Raw genomic sequence first — 12,870 nt, 5'->3', positions numbered from 1 at the left:
AGAAGTGTGCAATGCCTTCTATGATGGTATCTGACTGAGTAGAATAGTGGTAATTTTTGGGGTTTTACAGCAAAAAACATGAGGGATTGTAAGAAAGCACATCTCTAAATTGTTTCTGACTTTTAGTTCAGAATCAATATTAAGCAACGGTAGTAATTTTCATATAATTATATGGGTTGAACTACTTTTCAGGGGGGTAATATGACTTAAAATGCTTTTCGCCTTGGCAATAACTGTTGTACTTCATAGTTTTACACAATGACAGCAGGAACTCAAGTTGGGAAGAAGGTCAACTCTTCAGATAGTGATGCCTTGGGGAAACCAGAAATTGTTCCACTTCTCAGTCTGTGAAGCTACTGGCATCCCAAATAGTCACAAAGCTCTTCAGTGCCTTAGGCAATTTCAAAGTCAGAGCTTCTTCATTCTTATTAAAACACATATACACTGCTTAATAAGAAATAGCCTTTTAGCAACATTGTGTATGAGAAATCCCAGTTGTTCCTCTAAAAGCCACTTACATACAGCACCATTTACTAAAACAGATTTCTAAGGAAATATAACATACTCAAATTTGAAGAAAATATGATAAGAGATGAATAATAAACTCACTTTGGCTGTTCTCACAAAATGAAAAAGTATGAAGGCTGTCATAGTCCTTAGAAGGAAAAAGTCTGAAGATTGGTATCACTTCCCAAAGTCCACAATATATTATTTTATCTTGGAAATCAAATGAATATATATATATATATATATATATATATATATATATATATATATATATATATATATATATACACGCTAATAGCCCTCAGCTATTTTATATGAGTTTCAGAAGAGGAATAATGATTTTGGAATTGAAACTGAAGAGCAAAACTTGAAATCAAGAAGAGAAAAAGCAAAAAACACGAAACAAACCAAGCAATATTTTGTCTTGCGCCTCCTTTTTCTTTTCTTTTCCTTGTTGTAAACAAAAGAAAATAATGCATCCTCACTAACCCGTGTTTATCAAACATACATTACTGTCCATCTGTTCGCAGCTCTTTAACAATATTTTTAGAAAACACTTTTTTTAAAGGAGGCAAATAATAAACACTGGTAGTTATTCTAATGTTAGATAATGGAGAAGCAGAAACTTTAGAAAGCCAAATTTGACTCTCTAATCTGAGTTTAGTTCTGAAAAAAGCATATATGGAACAGGCTTGAATTGTCTTACAGGATGGAAGTCCAAGTTATTCTGTATGTATTGACAATCATCTAATATTTATTGAGTTTTGGGGGAAAAGTACATGAAGTCTTCCCATGTGTAAGATAGTAAGGTGAGAAAATATAGTAAAGATACGACGGAAATCTGTTGATATTGCATGAAGGAAGTTAACCAAACAGCAAGAAAATTTCATTTAAAAGAAAGATTCGTAAAAATGCCGTAGGAAGTTCTATGGTATGTTTTTTCATCATTACCCCCTAAGATGAAAACAACAGTGCTGTAACAATGGTGTATTGTATGTATTTGCTTTTATACTTATGAAAAATCTAAGTCAAAAAGCACAAACAAGCAAAAACCCCAAGATTATCAGGATACACGTGCTGATATGTCATTTGTAACATTCTGCCTGTCTTGGTCAGAGGGGTAGTCCTTACCTTGTGAAATAACAAAATCCGTAAATGAAAAAAAGCCAGAAAAGATTTTCTTGCAATTGAAATGTTCAAGTAGATGGAGAAACAATGTGTTTTCACACAGAAAACTGCTACAAATTGTTGACATTTATGTAATTATTGTTGATTGTCTAAAATGTAGGTCAATGCCTAAAAACATTAAGGTAGAAGAAAAGCATAAAAACTCCACAGTGTCCTGGGTTACAATGTAAGATGTGCCCAAAGTATGTATTCTATCACCATCTACATGAGCTGTTGAAACTAGGTTGGGCAGTGTTTCCCTTGCCCCCTTCCTCCAGACTATCTTCTGTTAATGGCCCACCAATGCCCTGCTGCATGACTCAGATAACTGCCTCCAGGAGCTATCTCTGTTTAAGGGGCAATCAAGGACCCATTGCAACACTGATAAAATTATATCAGCCCATTGTGAGATGCTCTGCTCAGGGGGAGGAGGCAAGCCTTCCCATCTGGATATAATCTGGGATTTGGGACAGCACAGGCAGCCTTACCCACTGGATTCCCAGAGGACAAGGGCTACCAGACCTTTCTGTGGGAACACTGCTTCAACAAGACCACTTCATCTGGACTGCTACCACCACGGTTTCAGGTTGTATTCTGACTCTGTCTGATCTTTTGTACTATTGTATGTGTTTTATTTTATTTTATTTTACCTTTTTTTCTCTCCTATTAAATTGTTTTTTCTGACTTGGAGTCTCTTGCTGGTTTTGCCTTCAAGCCAGTACATACAGGTATTTTAACTTATTGCAGCAAAATAAATATGTATATGCTCAGGTGCAACATGGTACTTTATATTTAAACAGCTAAACCTTTGTAAGAATAATAAATATATCTGATAAAATTATTATTTATCAGGTATTATTTAAGGTCATGTGACAGAAACCTCAGCTTTCTGAGGATGTATTATGCAGCCTGACCAACCTGCTGGCTTTCTATGATTGGATGACTACATCAGTGTACAACATCCAACAGGGAAAAAATTTGTAATCTTTGTCCTTCATTCAAAAGACTTATTGCTTCATTCAAAAGACTTTTTTGTTTGTTTGTTTGTTTGTTTGCTTGTTTGTTTGTTCTCCTGGTAGTGGCCTTAACTACCGCATAACAATGTGGCCTTAACCTTGGACTGTAGTCCAATTTTAATGTACAGTACCGCATTGCAAGTGTAATTCTGCATTTGTAATTCATAGACTTTATGATCATTACTTATTTAGCTTACAGACATCAGACTTTTGAAAACTCCATCTGTCACTGAGACCTCTTGAATACATTTCTTCTAGACAGAGGTCTAACACTATCACTCAGAGTGTTAGGGGCATGCTGCAACATGTAGCTTCTTCCAACACAGGGAAAGTGAGTGCAAGTTAATTGAATAGCAAAGTGGCACATCAAGAAGGGACCCAGCTCACGCCTTAGGCAGTAATAAATGGAGGAGAATTACACACCCTATAGCAAATATTGTGTGTGTGAGATATTGAACTCAAACTTAAACTTTACAATTTCATTATAAATATTCTAACATTGGCTGTTTTCACCTGTGATTTTGAAAAATAGCCTTTATATTTATGCATTTTATGCCAGACTGGGTTAATTTTAGTTTCAGTTAATTTGTTCCTGCATGTAATCCCCAAGAATATACAAAAGTTTAATTATAATTTAGACAGAATTTCTAGAGAATTCCTTCAGATTTTTATGCAAACATACCAATTTTCTCCAACCAAACTTTGCTTTCGTAATGGATTATCAGACTAGTCTTTTCCATAGTAAATGTCAAAGACATTTAATAAGAATGATGAAACTCAAATTCTACACTTTTTTAAGACTTAATCTTCACTTTTCAAACATTTCAATTCGAAAAAGATAATTACATTTGGGTAGATTTCAGTCAAAGCATCTAAGCTTGTGAAATTATTTCAATTCTATTCCTAAATTGTTTAGAAAGCATTATCTGTTACTGAAGTCTCGTTCAATAAAGTCCATTTCAACAATTGGTTTGGTTGTTCGACAAAAAACAACCTGCTTCATTAACCAAAAATATTGTTTACTAAATATCCATCCTTTCAACTGGCTAGGGTTGCTTGAAGTTAAAATATGGTATAATTTCCCCTCTTCTCTGACTTTTTATAGAGGAATATTGTTCATAAATTATTCATCTGAATAATTCACAATTTCAGATGAAGCTGTAGTCTCACTCAAGGATGGGAACTATAATTGGTTCTTCATGTAATACTTGTGTCTGCAAAAACATGATAATTAGAAGCAAAGATTTTTATACATTAAAGCTGAAGTGGGAACTAGGAATGAATTTTCAGTTTATTTTCCTGTTAATGGAGAGAGTGGCATGAAGTGTTGAACATATCAATGTGCAATATGCTGTAATGGGCAGGGAAAGTAAATGGTTGCCTGGTGAGACAAGTCTTCAGTATCCTGTAGAACTTGGTCAGAGTTTTTCATCCTTCCTGCATCTCCTTCAGAAACTGCAGAAAGTTTAAGCAAGTTAATGTCCTCAGTTTGGTAGGACCTAGGTTTTTTGCTTCTTTAGCATAAATGTGCATGCTTGGGTAAGGAGGGTATTAAAATATTTTGCCCAGAAGAGGAGTAGGTACCACAGAAGAGAGTATATTTGCTGATAAAAAGACAAATATTTCCAATTTTTTCCATAAAAAAAAAAAAAAAAACCACCAAAAAAACACCAAAACTAATATTTCTAAAGTATTCCAGACAGTGTTAAGAACTACATTCATTCTTAAAACATGATAGAACTTGTGAAACTCTTTTGTCAGGAGATGCAAAGCTATTTTTTTTTTTTTTTTCCTTGTCCTATTTATTACTCCTTGATTTTGGTCTGAAAAGTACTCAATCCTGTATATTGAGATATTTTGATAGGAAATACATGTTAATGGACTCTCTACATAGAAAATGTGTCTTCTGCAATATCTTCTTAACCTCACTTCAACTCTCCAAACTGAATTTTAATGAATTATAATTTTTCATTTTTCTACTGACTTTCCATGTTGTTATGTTTTAGACTTGCACTGATATAGTTTGGAATAATTATTGCTTGAATACTAGTTATAGGCCTGTCCATGATATTTAAATAAAGAATCCTTTAATTTCTTCTCGTTAGATTTGCTAATTGACTAGATGTGTAAAGAAAACTGCTATTACCAGCACAAACCTACTACTCTTTTTCTTTTAGAAGAGGAAGGATCACAAGTATTGTTACTTTAAAGAATAGGTACAACTTTAAAGAATGATGAGATCTTCTGGTATTGAAAGTGTTGCAGTCTTCTTTGCATGAGCTGCATTGCTCCAACACAATAACAGCTGAAAACATAATGATCTTTGGAAGTTGTTCCTGGTTGCATGTTTGGTACTGGATTTCCCTACTCCACTGTAGAAACAAATACCATGCTGATGAAGCAATCTTACATTAATTTTAATTTGAAATAAAAATGTAACAAACTCAGATTCACAGGTATACTAGAGAGTCTAACTATATATTCCTATTACCATGATGGGCCATAACCTCTGTACTGAATTTGCCAGGCCTCAGGATCAATGTTTAAGAGTTATGTTCCATTATGCTATAACCTAACTGCAGTCCTGTTTTACTCGGTTTAGCTATGACAACAGTTTTTCCAAATGACTGTCTATGGCTAATTTGTTTTACTTTTATTTGCCTTTGTGTGATACAAGCAGAATTCTAGGTAAAAAGTGCAGCAAGCACATTACGTAGAATGGGATTAATTTAAATTCTAACATACTGATACAGTGTAGAAAAACACGGGCCTGGTACAGTATCAGAGTCCTTCAGAAGTCAAGACACAAGATACAGCTTTGACAACTCAGCCATGGTCATTAACACCATGTAGACATGGAGCTAGACAAAGTGGGGTTTAGTGGTAACAAAAATATCTTATGTAAGAGATACAATATTCTGTGAACTTGAATGCAAAGTGGAGCTGCAGAATGATAAAGAAAGAGCAAAAGTATAAAAATAAATTAGCAAACATGACCCCAAGTATATCACATGCCAACAAAAAAGAACCATCCCTATGAACATTATTTTCCTTCCAGTGATGGTTTCTGGATACTCACTGTGATTCCTTCATTACCACCACAGTGATGTCACTGGCTTGGACAGATTGAGTGTTCACTGGGAAAATGGTGGCTAGATGGCTGACCTCAAAGAGTGGTGGTGAATGGAGTTAGATTCAGCAGGGATTTGTTCATAAATGTATTTGGGCCAGTCCTGTTTAATACCTTTATCAATAACCTGGAAGAGAGGATTGAACACATCCTCAGCCAGTTGGCAGCAAATTAGTCAGGATCATTGATCTGCTGGATGGTAGGAAGGCTCTGCAGAGGGATCCAGAGAGGCTGGGTTGATGGGCTGAGTACAATTGTATAATATTCAATAAGGTGAAGTGCCAGGTGCTGTACTTTGACCCCATGTAAGTGCAGATGCTGAAGCATGCCCAAAGAAGGTCAACAAGGATGGTGAAGCACAAGTCTAATGAGAATTGGCTGAGGAAGATGTGAGTGCTTGGCCTGGAGAAAATGAGGCTGAGAGGAGACCTTATGACTTTCCATAAGAGAGGAGACCTTATGACTTTCCATAACTACCTAAGAAGATATTGTACTAAGTATGGTGTTCTTTTCTCCCAGATAACAAGAAATAGACAAGAATAAATGGTCTCCAGTTGTACCAGGGGAGGTTTGGATTGGATACAAGAAAAATAATTCCTCATGGAAAGAGTTTTTAAGCATTGGAACACACATAAAAAGGAGGTAGCTAAGTCACCAAATAGGCAAGTCATCTACATGAAGGTGTTTAAAAAAATCTATCACTTAGGGACATGGTATAGTGGTGAACTTGACAGTGTTAAGTTAATGATTGGGCTTGATTATCTTGGAGGTCTTTTCCATTCTAAATAATTCTATGATTCCATGACTCAGGCAAACAATTGAAGGCTAAACAGTACACTGTGAAAAAGGGACAAAAACTTTTGAGTGTGTGCTACAATTTTAATTGTCTTATTACTATTACTGATTTTCTATATATATGTATATTATTTTCTATTTATATTTTTATTATTGACTTTCTGTAGGTAGATCTAGACAGACTAGTATTCATTCTTGAATTGGATTGTTAAGATTTCATTTACACTTATAAATTATTCACTTTGCGTGCATCTATCTATCTATCTAATCTCCTTCTCTATCTCTTTCTCGTGATCTATGTATTTCAGGTTAATCTTAGACCTCATTATGTGAAAAACATTGTCCTCTTGGAACAAATCCAGAGGAGAAGCACTAAGTAAATTACAGGGTTGGAACACCTCTCCTATGAATAAAGGCTGAGAGAGTTGGGGCTGTTCAGCCTGGAAAACAGGATACTCTGGGAAGACTCTAGAGCAGTTTCCAGCACATAAAGGGAGCTTAAAAGAAAGCTGGGTAAGGACTTTTCAGATGGGACTGTAGTGATAAGCTGCAGCCTTAACCTGAAGGAGAGGTGGTTTAGATTAGATATTAGGAAAAAAAATATTCTCTACTTGTGTCTGTTTCTGTTCCCGCACCGGGCGGGAGCTGACCTCCGGCTAGCTCAGGTCAACACAGCCACAGAAGTTCCCAGTCCGGGGGGCACGCAGGCTATTACCTGCTGGCTCAGCTTCTCAGCAGCTGGACCAAATAGTGTCGTGACAGCAACAGCAGCAGAAGAAAAGGCTGGGTCTCAGCTTTGCAGGTTAAAAGATGTTTATTCAGGCCAGCTGCGGAAGTCCACAGCTGGTCCAACCTCAGTCCAGTGAGGCCAGAGAGAGCAGAGCTGAGGACCTGAGAGGCTGAGGAGCTGAGAGAGTCTCTCCGCCACCTTATAAGCGGGGGAGGGGTTCCAGGGGGGTTACAACAAGACAACAAGTCAGGGGATTCAGGGGGTAACAAGGTGTGCCCACCCCCAAGCCTCTGACCAACCACCTCCAGAAGAAAAGAATTCCCCCCAGGCTACCTATCACCTGAAGCCCTCTCCCTGAGATTTCGCAACCTGGGAGGGCTCCTGGAGTGACAGACAAGCTTCCCCAGAGGGGGGGTGGGGCAGAGGGGATGTTACAAGTCAGGTGAGGAGTGGGAGGACTGACACAAAACACCTTCTTATACAGACAACACAAAAGGGATACAGAATTGGGGATACAGTGAAATGAACCATAACATAAACTTCTCATAAAAACCTAATAAAACAGTTCTGCACCACCACATCTATAAAGGTGGTGATGCACTAGAACAGGCTGCCCAGAGAGGTGGTAGACTCCCAGATCCTGGAGTTCAAGGCCAGGCCAGATGGGGCTCACTCCTGACTCTTTGTCTTAGTTTAAGACAACAGTATGGGGTGGACACTCCAACATTAGTTACCTCCCCTTTTCAGTTTTAATCACTCCCCTTTCACCAATTAGGCAAGAAGTAAAATGAAAGAAGATATAAGTGAAAAAATAACAGTTTTCTAAAGTCCAAACAGCAACAAGATAACAGTAATAATGACAAGATACAAAGGTGCTGAATCCAATGAACTCTCCAGGAACAGGATGGTGGATAAGCCTCTCCCCCAAGATGGCTGTTACTGTAGCTGGAAGAATGGATAAGAGGACAAGGACAGTATCCTGGAGAAGCTCCTTCCCCAAAATGGCAGTTGCTTTGGAATAGACGATATCGTAGAGAAGCCCCACTCAGCCCAACCTTCCTTCCAGAACAAATGTGGGAAGGTAGAAGCTTACAAAGGAGTTCTGGTGGCAAATGGGGGGTTCTAGCATTGTCTTGGGCAGTTCCAAACATGTGGTGTGGGTTTCACTTCTTCTTTCCACCTGGCATCTGCGCTGCAGTTCTGAGATGCTGCTACATTGCAAGGCGAAGAAAATAGATTCACCAGACACCAAAATATGCAGCCTTGGTCCCACTGGCCCTGGCTTGGTGCTCTGGCTGCAGAAAGGTATTATAAAATTTGCTCTGAAACAGTTTAGGATTGTGAAATGCAGTTTCTTGGAGACCTGCACCACTCCAGAGCTCTTTCAGTTTAAAACTGTTAACCCTTGTTCTGTCACTGCAGGCCTTGATGAAAGTCTATGTCTGTTTTCCTTGCAAGCCTGTTCTATATACTAAAAAGCTACTATAAGGTCTTTCTAGAGCATTCTCTAAGCTGAACAACCCCCTACCCTCTCATCCTTTTATCACAGGAGAGGTGTTCAAGCCCTCTTATCATTTCTGTGTCCTTCTCCTGGACACTCCAACGAGTCTTTCTTGTGCCAGGGACCCCAAATCTGAATGCAGTACTTCAGGTGGGGTCCCATGAAAGCAGATTAGATGGGGAGAATCATCTCCCTCAACCTGGTGGCTATACTACTTTCAATGCAGCCAGTTTTCTGGGCTGCAAGAACATATTGCTGGCCCATATCCAATTTTATATCCAGTGTCCATTGTTTAATGATGAAGGATGTTGAGAGCATCCTTCATGCTTGTGCTAGTATCTTTCTTCATCATAAAGTTATCTTGTTTTGACAAAAACAAATGAACAACAAAGTTTATCTCTTATATTTTACTATTGGTGCTTACCTGACATTCTACAATAATATATCATCAATTCACTGGTCCACTGGTAATGTGGTAAAAGTTAATGTGTAATCAACACACCACAACTTTGATGATAAATTCACAATAATGAATTATCAGGGCAAACCCAGCAGGTGCATACTAATTACTAATCATATCACCGTAGTGTGAATTTCATTGCTGTTTTTACAAGCAAGGAACTTTCTGAGGGTGGTCAGACTATACTTCTAGTAGAAGGGTAGCTCCTGAGACATCAAAATGTTATCTAAAATCCTGCTGTTACTGCACTTATACTTTCAAGATCTGATTATTGACACAGACATCCACATGTAACTTGGCCTTACAGTTATAAAAAAATTGTATGCAGCAGAAAAAAAAATCTTCTTTCATGTTTGCCCATTGAAGTGTTAGGTCTGTATTTCAAAATTGGAACTCATTCTCAGTGCAGATTTTCATAGGAATTTGTGGTAGATGATATAACAAGGGCAAGCAGCCGTAAACTGTGGCTTGGGAAGTTCAGAAAATACATTTTAAAAAGTAAGACAAACAGGAAGAAAACCTGGAGAGTTATGCAGAAATAGACTGCTCAGATATTATGCAGTTTCTCTCACTAGAGGTTTTTTATAAGTTGCCTAGAAAAACACAAGGCTGAATGGCCTAGCACTCGCATCAGCTACTCCAATGTCCAACCAACTGTTGTTCATAGAATCACAGAACAAACTGAGTTGAGGGCACCCAGCAAGGATCATTTTGTCTAATTCCCAGCTTTTCTATTATTCTGAATAATTGTGAATAAATACTTTGCAAGGCCCTTATCCCATGCATGTCTGTTTTCTCCAATAATGACAGAATCTCCTCCTTCTGCAACTGCTTAGAATTGACTCTGAATACTCTCTGAGAGCATCAGTAGGACTATTAATTGCCAATTTGTTCACTAGAGATAAGTAGAGAATTAGATAAAATATTTCTTTGCCTTGAAGTGAAATATTAATTGTCCCTGCCTTCATTGTCATCATATAAATACTATTGTCTAACAAGTATAAATCTGTATAAAATAAAATTGTTGAGGTGAAATTTTATAAGAAACTGGATACACCATTTAGCTTTCATAGCAAGTAAATAATTAAGGTCAAAATAGCTTTTCAAGCAATTTTATTTAAAAAAATCAAAAGATATTTCAAAATTGTACATTCTATAGCAAGATGCAAAGAGAATACTAAAAGACAGTAATTACAACTAAACGATCATAAAAAAGTAAAGAGCTGATGTCCTGCATTTGGAGAACACAATCTTAATAAATCCATTTTTAAAAGAAATACAGAGTTCTCTCCAGGGCTTTGGAGATGAAAACTTGCTTTACTCTACAGTCATACCTATAGATATATTATTAATCTTGGAGAGAAAAGAAGTAAAGAAAATGCCCTACACATGCACTGAAACAAAACAAATCAAAATAAATTTACTTTTCATTCTCTTAGATAAACAATCATTTTGAATCCCATTTCTGGTACCAAGATATCCCCATTCTCATGACAGGAAATACTGTATAGGAAATTCTAGGATATAACAGGACTCTGGATTCCCCTCAATTCAAGTCACTTCCTGATTCCATTCTGTCAGTGGGCTGTTGAGCACTGCCCTCTCTCCACCTCACGAGAATTTGGGGCTATTTTATTGGACTTCTAAGCAATATTAACAGGAACTAAACAAATTTAATACAGGGTAAATTATGCTCCAGCTTTTGAGTTGAAGAGAAACAAAACCAAGAAACAGAGTTATCAAATGCCATCAGTAGTCCATTGGAAGGCTGTCAGTTCTTTATTTTGCATGAAAATCTTATGTTGTATTTTCTTGCTTTTTTAAAACTTGTTTGTTTGTTTGAATTAAGACCTCAGTCACATCTCAGAATCTCATTTTATTTTATCGGAGTTTGTTTTCCTGTAATGAAATGTGGGATCTTTTATCTACTGCTGTTTCAAGAATTTTGCTTTTCCACTGTTCCTATAAATAGTAATTAAGGATAGCAGGTCATATAAGGAAAGCAGGTGTATAAGACAAACAAGTCTGGCATCTGAAGAAACATTCATTAGGGACAAGTACTCCCTCTTAAGAAATTCTGCCTCATTAAGGGATAATCATGAATGCATCAATAAGGTGACATAAATGATTACTTGTGCATCTGTCTCAATAATTTTTCTGCTGCTTAGTTCTGCCAGCGGTGGCAAGCAGGAACAAATTGCCACTGCATTATGTTAGACTGATATTAGTGGAGTCACAATTGATGATTTCATTTTGATTTAAACAGTAAGATCTTATAAAATTGCCTTATGCAGATGTGGTTGAACTTGATGCACAGATGATTGCTGCTGACACAAAAATGTCTATAAAGGTCATTAACAGGCTAAAATTTGATTTCTATTGAAGAACATAATTATAATTTGCATGATTAATACTAAAGAGTTGCTGTTGTACAAGCAGAAATTTCTAAAAACAGCTTCTGCTAAGCATTGCTTAGCAATACTCATGCATATTTTAGATGCAAGAATATGTGTTGGGACAAAGTTAAAGGCTATAGTTTTAAAAAAAGAAATAATAAAGTTCAGACATGTTGAACTTGAATTTAATTTTAAAGTACATAGACATTATGTTTAATGTGAAAAGAAACCACCTTTGTGGTTGTTTGTTAGTGAGACAAGTGATTTTAAGTTGCATGTAAGTGAAAGGGAAGGGAAGTAAAGGCAGCAAGAGTCTATTTGCTTCAAATTACATATAAATGGAAAGAAGAACAGTAAAAATGTCCTCAAAAATATGAGTTTTGTTATTATCTTCAATAGGTCCAAAAAACCCCAAAGATGGCGTAAGACCTCTTGGGCATCTCTAAGTCACTAGAATTTTATATGATGAAAACTAGGTGCCACAAGATGATCAGAATCCACTTTCATTTTAAAGACAGGCCTAAGTTTGTGGGGATGACTTGCTTAATTGTTTGGGGGGGGAAGGTTTTTGGGTTTTTGCTTGGTTTTCTTTGTAGTTGTGTGTTCTTTTTTTTTTTTTTTTTTTTTTTTTTTTTTTTTTTTTTTTTTTTTTTTTTTTTTTTTTTTTTTTCCCCCATCACAGAATTGTTGGCCCAGTTCCATAAATGTAAATCTGGTGCCTGTGCATGCAGAAACTGAAATCCAAATCTCACTTGATATTTTTTTTGTCAGCTTGTATCCCAGAAGTAGAAAAATACATATTAGCTCCCCGTGTTAGGGGTTTTTCCTGCTTTGTGACTCAGGGACTGGAGACAACTACAAAAAATTCAGTGACTTTTTCTGGCTGCTGTTACAGATTTGCTGCAAAGCTTTGGGCAGAATAGATAGGCTCCAAGCCTTACAGAGAGGTAAGCATTTAAATCCAACCAGCTTTAAATCTTAAAAAAGGTGTTGTTCTTTGGAGAAGCCATTAAAATTTACTGCTTTGTGCTTGAAATTCTTTGTTTTAGGCAGAAAATAAGATCACATTTGCAGAGAAAAGATACAGGGCTGAGTTTTTTTGTTCTCCTCATTATTATTTTTTTTTAAATTATCAAAAATATGAATAACAATAAGATTGATTATAACT

This window comes from Hirundo rustica, chromosome 1 (assembly GCF_015227805.2).
Source record: "Hirundo rustica isolate bHirRus1 chromosome 1, bHirRus1.pri.v3, whole genome shotgun sequence".
In the NCBI taxonomy this organism is placed as follows: domain Eukaryota; kingdom Metazoa; phylum Chordata; class Aves; order Passeriformes; family Hirundinidae; genus Hirundo; species Hirundo rustica.
The sequence above is the reverse complement of the archived record's forward strand: the minus strand, read 5'-3'. Positions refer to the sequence as shown.